The sequence below is a fragment of the Misgurnus anguillicaudatus genome, chromosome 10 (genome assembly GCF_027580225.2).
Source record: "Misgurnus anguillicaudatus chromosome 10, ASM2758022v2, whole genome shotgun sequence".
Taxonomy (NCBI): Eukaryota; Metazoa; Chordata; class Actinopteri; order Cypriniformes; family Cobitidae; genus Misgurnus; species Misgurnus anguillicaudatus.
This window is the reverse complement of record NC_073346.2, coordinates 17,367,679-17,375,386: the sequence shown is the minus strand read 5'-3', so window position 1 is coordinate 17,375,386 and position 7,708 is coordinate 17,367,679. Positions and strand designations below refer to the sequence as shown.

General features: G+C 34.7%; 1 long non-coding RNA gene across 1 annotated transcript; it reads left to right on the top strand.

Moving 5' to 3' along the window:
• The first annotated feature begins 1,676 nt into the window (after positions 1-1,676).
• LOC129448796 (uncharacterized) lies at positions 1,677-5,510 on the top strand. The gene is made up of 2 exons (XR_008645881.2): positions 1,677-3,279; positions 4,832-5,510. It is a non-coding gene; the product is annotated as an uncharacterized lncRNA (long non-coding RNA).
• The last annotated feature ends 2,198 nt before the right edge of the window (positions 5,511-7,708 follow it).

Genomic DNA, 7,708 nt, shown 5'->3' with positions numbered 1-7,708 from the left:
TAATCCAGGACTAGGCCTTAGTTAAATTAGGAAATATAACTAGTTTTAACAAATATGCCTTACTAAAAACATTACCTGTGTGCATTTTGAGGCAAAACAAAGGGCCCTGATGTATTTTAAGATATGTCAGTGCAAGTTGTTTTCAGTTTGGACAGCTCTTAAAAATGTTTTAGTCTAGGACTAGTCTAATCCCTGTCCGGGAAACCGCCCCTTAGAGTTTTAGATGTTTTTAAAGGTTTATTACACCCAAATACTGAATGCTTGCTTTATTGAAATTAAATTTGGTTTCTAGGAATTTTGAGTATTTATTGGGTCTAAATTGTATAATTTAATAACTCATCAAGTAAAATAAACAAGGAATCATGGTAGGCCTATTAGCCTTTTTAGTCAATCACATATTCAAGTACAGAGGGAATACAGAAGGATGACGCTGGGGGTAGATTTAAAATTTGTGTATATTTTATAAAATTATATATTGCAATAGTTGAATTTGAACACACAAAACAAGTTTGTTCAAAACTGCATGGATAACGTGTTCACTCCTAAGAGATAGAAAGATAAAGAAATTAATGAAACCAGGAACATTAAGTTGAACATGTTCAACTCTCCGATTTTTAATTTCAAATTTTAAAGATCTTATTTACCACAGAGCACACACATTACGATACAAAATTATATAAATCTTCATTACAAGTAATGTTCATATTACTGTTATTGCACACAGATCATTTTAATATAGGAACAAAGGTTCTTGAAACATTCATGTCAATAAAGCCCATCTGAACTGAGAAAAATAATAATAATAGAGACAGATAAATATAAATATTAAATATTTAAAGCACACATTGTGATGTATGCAGCAGCACTACCTACCAACTGGATGCTCTCCCCTTTTTTTCTCAATTGTTTGTTTACGATTCGATTAAAATCCTCCACTTCACTGAAATAGTACATAAAGAACATAATCACAAAAATGCTGTTAAAAAGTGGTACACAGTACAGTACAGTACACGACACAATCTAACACATGGTATTTTAACAGTCAATTATTATGATGGGCTACTGTCTGACTATAAAAACGTCACATGTCTCAATCAACATTATAAAACCATATCTAAATGAAGAGAAGTACTCATAACATGTATTGTGTGGTAACGTTATAAAGGCTGACTGTGAGCATGTGACAGTTAAAACAATTAGATTATTTTAACTAAAAATCAAAGAAAAACAACAACAACAACAAAAAAACAATGAGTAACCATGTTTTTTTGGTTTTAACTGTAGTAAAACCATGTTTATTTTTCGTAAGGGAACCTATTTTTAAATGTTGTGTTTGTGTTTATCTAACATGTACAGATGCAGATCTATACAGTTGGGCCTAACATTAATGCGCTGTAATTGTCCACAAATCATGTGACTAGCCTACTGTATTGTAACTGATCCACAATACAGTACAGTATATTCAAACTGTTTGCGTTTTCTTTTTTCGTCGTTTAAAAGAGACTTACAAAGGACTTATACTTTAACGTGTGTGATTTTCCAGTTTCCTCTAAAAAGCTACGATATACACAGTGCTTTTAGTGGCCCAAAAGAGGTGCCGGTACTCTATTATTTTTTATTTTTTGCTGACTCGACTCCTATATTGAAGGGGTTTTATATAGGCTACAGCAGTCAACAGACGACCTTGTAAAAAATAATGAATCCTTTTATAAGTTTGTGGATTTGCTTTAGATAGAAATAGCTACTGAACATAAATAAAATGTGCAAAAGGATTTTGAAAAAATACCATTAGAAAGGAAAGAGCTACTGTAGAGCTTTTGAACATAAATAAAATGTGCAAAAGGTAGATATGCGAGTAAAATGTTCAACATGGTTAAATGCTAAAACTAGTTGTTCAGATAGAAAGAGCTTGAAAAAAAACTTTAAAATGACACCAAGACCATGTCTGTGGGTTCAAGAATAACCAAATACTGGCCATTTGAAACTCGAAAGTCATTTATTTTGTCCCATTGTTTTCCATTTTGCGGGTGGTAAAACTACTGTGCACATCGTTCAAATTCATTGAAATTTCGTTCACTTGTAGTTTAGCAATTAAACTAAATGTATATTACAATTTCAAGAATGTTTTCTGCACATCGCCTGAGGAAATCCGAAGTTGCGTCGAGGGGAACAAAACTAACAGCCGCGACAGCGGAGATTATCACGTACCTACAAGGCTTGCGTCTGACCTGCAGCTATCATTCTGGCTTGGTGGGATGTCAGCCAGCGAGTCCTCTGATTCTGACCTTGTTCTTGTACATAGATATATACACTAGATGTCGCCTTGGGGCTCTGAGCATGCGTCAAAACCACCACCATCTTAGAACAGGGGTCTTGTCATAGGAAGTATCTAGGTAAAGCTGCTAGCTCCGCCTGTATTTCGAATTCATGAACGATGCCGGACTTTTGTGCTGCGCATGGATGTAAGGGCTACTAGCACTATGCATTACAGTTAGAAAAAGTACATTTTCATAAAATCAAAACTTTTATTTTTTCCTGTACTAAATGCTAAATACATGTCTGACTGTTGAAACAAACCCAAAGAAAACCAAGAAAATAGCGTTCATGACGATTTATGGTGATTTTATTTCTGTTACACCATTGCCTACAACCACGCTGATGCGGGATTCCCCTGTTTCAAGATGGCGGCTCTGTTTGACGCATTCAGTCCAATGAACTGCCGTAGCCAAGGCGACATCTAGTGTACATATCTATGGTTCTTTTACTACTCATAATCTAAAACCAGGAGGGCATATTAAGTGTTCATTGTATTTTCATTTTAACTGAGCAGCTATGGTTGCGCGTTTCACACACAAACACACACCTCTCCAGTCCAGAGCACGTTGACACTGACTAACCGACGCATGCGCTTTTAACTTGTAAACGCAAGGGTGTATGGGTAATGTAGTCTCTGCTCTCGGTGGGACGAATTAGGAAGCATACATTAAGTGCGCTCTGAAAAGCCGCAGTGCAGCCAAAGGATTAAATTAAACCTCTGATTTTTAAACAGATGTGCAAATGAGCGTTTCGGTACGCTAAAAGCACGTTCTGGGCGCACGGAGAGGTGGTGGTATGCTCAAGAGCTATTTTTGGAAGTGGCGGTACTGAGTACCGGGGCGTTCCGGCCCACTTAAAGCACTGTGATATACAGTAATGTTAGTTTCTGTTATGTTTATTTCCAGAATGGCAGAGCCAGGCATCAATAGAGGTCACCCCAAATTTTTGAGAATCCATGTACAGGTATGTACAAGATAATTAAAGGGATAGTTCACCCAAAAATGAAAATTCTGTTATCATTTACTCCTCCTCATGTTGTTTTGAACCTGTATGAATTTCTTTTTTCTGATGAACAAGAAAGAAGATATTTTGAGAAATGATGGTAAACACACAGCATATAGTGCCTATTGACTTCCATAGTAGGAATTAAAAAAAGATGGAATTTAATGGGTAAGGTCAACCGTGTGCTTTTCATCATTATCCAAATATTTTCTTCTTCATTTATCACAATACTTCCAAAATATTTTTTCTGACTATGGCAGTGAATAGACACTATATGCTGTGTGTTTACCATCATTTCTCAAAATATCTTCTTTTGTGTTCATCAGAACAAAAGAAATTCATACAGATTTACAACAACATGAGGATGAGTAAATGATGACAGAATTTTAAATTAAACTATTCCTTTAAGGTTTAATGTTGCTCTACTGTTGTTTGTTCATCTATTTACCTTTCCTGTTTATAAACACTGTAAAAAAAAAGTTGAGTAAATTTTAAATTTTAAGGCAACTTATCGCGCACACATTTTTCAGTAAACTCAACTAACAAGGACCAACGTCCACCCAACTTAAAAAATTGCGTTAACATCACAAGTTGTCATAACATAAATATTTATGTTTATCAAACTAATAAGAAGGTGATGTAGTTCAGCTAACTCAATTTACTGAGTAATGCCAACTTAAACTTATTAGGCAATAAGCAAATTTCTAAGTTTACTTAAATAGTGACTTCAGCCCTCTCAACTATTACAACTGTACGAACACCATTCCAGCATCTATCATAAAGTTATCCACACACAAGTTGGGTAAAGGGGAATTTAGTATATGAAGAGTTTCGTTGCAAAACGAGATAACCAACGTTTTTTTAATTTTTCATAAATCTCTTTTTTTGGTTGTGCATTACAATTAATTTAAATTCAACTGCAGTTGGTTTGTTTTGATTTAAACCTTTAAAACTTAAATAATACAGCTAAGTAGCACCATAAAACAAAATAATAACATGATAACATCATAATAAACAGGTTTTGACAAAAATGTTAAAAAATTGATTTATCTCGTTTTGCAACGAAACTCTTCGGTTCAGCTAACCACACAGAAAGGTCTCCTGGACACTTAGCATGCAGTTCTCAATCATGGTAATAATAAACAAACATCATTCTTTCAAAATAACTCTAAATACAACATATAACTTACATTAACAACATAAATAAAGCCAGCAAACCTTAAAGGGACACTTCACCCATTTTCATAAAGCTTTGCATAGTTAGAACCCCAGTCATGTTTTTGAATGGTCGTGCATCATTTCCTCAGTTGCCGCTGAGACAGGAGAAATACAGATGTCAGTGTTGCACTTCCTTGTTTCAATAATGTAAAAGTCAAATTCAGTAAGCACATAATAATAAATTAAACCCCTTCAACAAAAAAATCTTTGTTCAATTTACTTAATTATCTTTGTTGAAAGAACGATTTTGAATGATTATTATCAAGCAGCACTAATGGATTTTCTTTTATTGCAGAAATGACTCAGTTGTGATACAAAAGATTCAGCTGGCCAGTGACGGGGTGGTGGGCAAACAACCAACAACTCTTTGCTGGGAGAATTTCAGCTGCCAATGACCTTAGTAATAATGATGCTGCTCCAAACATCATGCTTTACAAAGGTGAAATGGATGAAGATGCGTTCCCTTTCTCTTTAATTCCAAAAGACTAGAAAGAGCAAGAAAAGAAATCTGTAAAAACAAAGACATTCACATTCTTCTGTAAATCCCCATTGCCCTCACTAGCAGATTCGGGGAGAGCCCGCAGGCACTGAACTCAGCTTCACCACTACACAAATGCTACATTCAACTATGTTGTATTATATACAATAATCTGTATTTCGTGTTAATGTGTATATTGTAACCCTGTCTCCTGTCTATACTGTATCTGTAGTGTAATACTGTGTATATGGTATTTACTCTTTTCTGTTTGGTATATTTATTGTTTTAAATTTTGTCACACTCAACTGCTTTAATGCTATGGTTATTAAAAATGATTTTCACTCGTTGTATACATGGTTCAAAGATTAGCCTCTAAACATGATTTTATTTGGTCTTATGATATGATGAACACATGTTAATTGTTTGAAGATTTGTATGTTTGCTGCACATTTTGCTAATCAAGGTCATAGGAACAAATAAACCTAACAACAGTTCACAGTCTGACAGTGAAGTGTGTGACTTCTAAAGTATATTTACCATTCTACTCTTAAATGTTTGTGGTGTTTCCTTAATATAAATCTCAGAGCATATAAATATATATGAGCATATATATATGTAACTCAGATGTGTTTACACCCACATGAAATATTATTATGGCATAATTATAGGTTTTACTAATCAGGTTCAAAAACAATCAACACTATAGTATCTAATGAGAAATTAGTTTTCTCACTTATCATTATCCAGTTTATTTTTATTCAGTATTTTAGAAAGTCATGCTGTTAATTGTCACAGAAAAATTTTGTAAATTATTTTAAAACGTTAAGGTAATGTTACATATGTCAAAATATTGTGCATCAACAATAATGCAATCTCAGCCTTGCATTAACGTTAACGGCCAATTTGGGGGCGCTTGAGCTCCAGTAAAACATAAAAGGCGGCGCTTAGCAACAGGTCATCTCAGATATCTATAAAGGAATTCTGCCTAGTCAAAGTATTAATTTAAGATATCTCTATTCACCTTATTCCGCCCCGCCCATTTTAAATTCTTCGCTCTTCCGCATTTTGTCAACCGACTTCCGCTAACATGGCACAGCGCCAGAGGTGGGTAGTAACGAATTACATTTACTTCGTTACATTTACTTGAGTACATTTTTCGGGTAACTAGTACTTTTAGAGTAAATTTAAGGATGGGTACTTTTACTCTTACTCAAGTACATTTCTAGTGAAAAAACTGTACTTTTACTTCGCTACATTCGGCGGCGTTACTGCGCTACTGTCAAATGGTAATAATTAATGAATATATATATTTTTTTTAAAGTTTATAGGGCGTGTTCGAAAGTTGCGCGAAAAAGGCTGCGTCACCCTTTAGCGCGCGACCGCGAGGTCACCCATTTAGCACGCGCGCGACCGCGCGGCCGCGTAGGGGATAGGAGAAGCAGATGAGGGCGCGTGTGCGTTGTGCGAGTTATCGGAGGCAGATCATGCGTGGTTTCAAGTTCGGTCTATGTTTTCACTCCAAGAGGTCAAAAAGAATAGTTTCATAATGTGATGCGTGCTTTGTTCAATAAACGAGCTGACATCTCAGCGTACAGGAATTCAAGATCCAGCCTGAAGTAAGTGTCACAGTATTGTCTATTTGAACAGTATTAATGGTCATTTCACACACTGTCTGAGTTTTTTTGCCATATGCACTCTTGTGCAAGCGATTACAAATCCTAATGTAAGTTAAACCATACAAACAGCACGTTCACATCTGCCAATTCCATATCATTTCCCCACAACTAAACAAACTTAACAGCATAATGTAATGACTGCATTTATACACAAATCCGGACACCTCACTAATGTGTAGAAAATACATTCAAATAAAAACGGGATTGTATTTTATTTAAATCCTTCCTAAAGAATGAATGAATAAAAATAAAAGAATAAAGACTGATTTGAAAGAAACATGTATTATAAATTATAATAAATGTAGAGATGATTTGCAAAAACAGATACTGTAAGTTCCATATGAAATTCTAAAATGATCATTTTTATTAAGCTCCTGTTTATGTTCAGTAATTGCACTTTAATGGCAATGAAAATAACCTATTCATATAAAAACATGATAACAAACAGACACACACGTTCTTATTTGTTTACTGTTTGCATGTTTAAAGGCAGACGCTGACAAGTTTGTGTTGTGAACATGAAAATAAATACAGAGTTAACCGTCAGAAAAACATCTGTGTGTGTGTGTGTTTGAGATTTTTTCTCAAACGAAACATTATGTGATGTTAATGTACCCATTGCAGGACTGAGATAGGCTGCTTACTTGTATATAAGCAGAACAATGAGACTCTTAAGGAGAGATTTGTGAAAACCCTCCAAGAAGTCTGAAATTCAGTGCTATTGCGCTACTTCTCTATCAGATCAGAAGTAACGAGTAACTAACTACTTGAGTAGTTTTTTCATCTAATGCTTTTTTACTCTTACTCAAGTAAATAATTAGATTGATACTTTTACTTTTACTTGAGTACATTTTTGTATAAGTACTTGTACTTTTACTTGAGTACAGATTTTGGGTACTCTACCCACCTCTGCACAGCGCATCCGGTAGCTAGTTTGGTGGTTAGAAAATTGTTTGTAGTTCACTATACTTTAGCAAAATGACAAATAACGCTAATGCTGTAAATGTTTTAAGTTGGG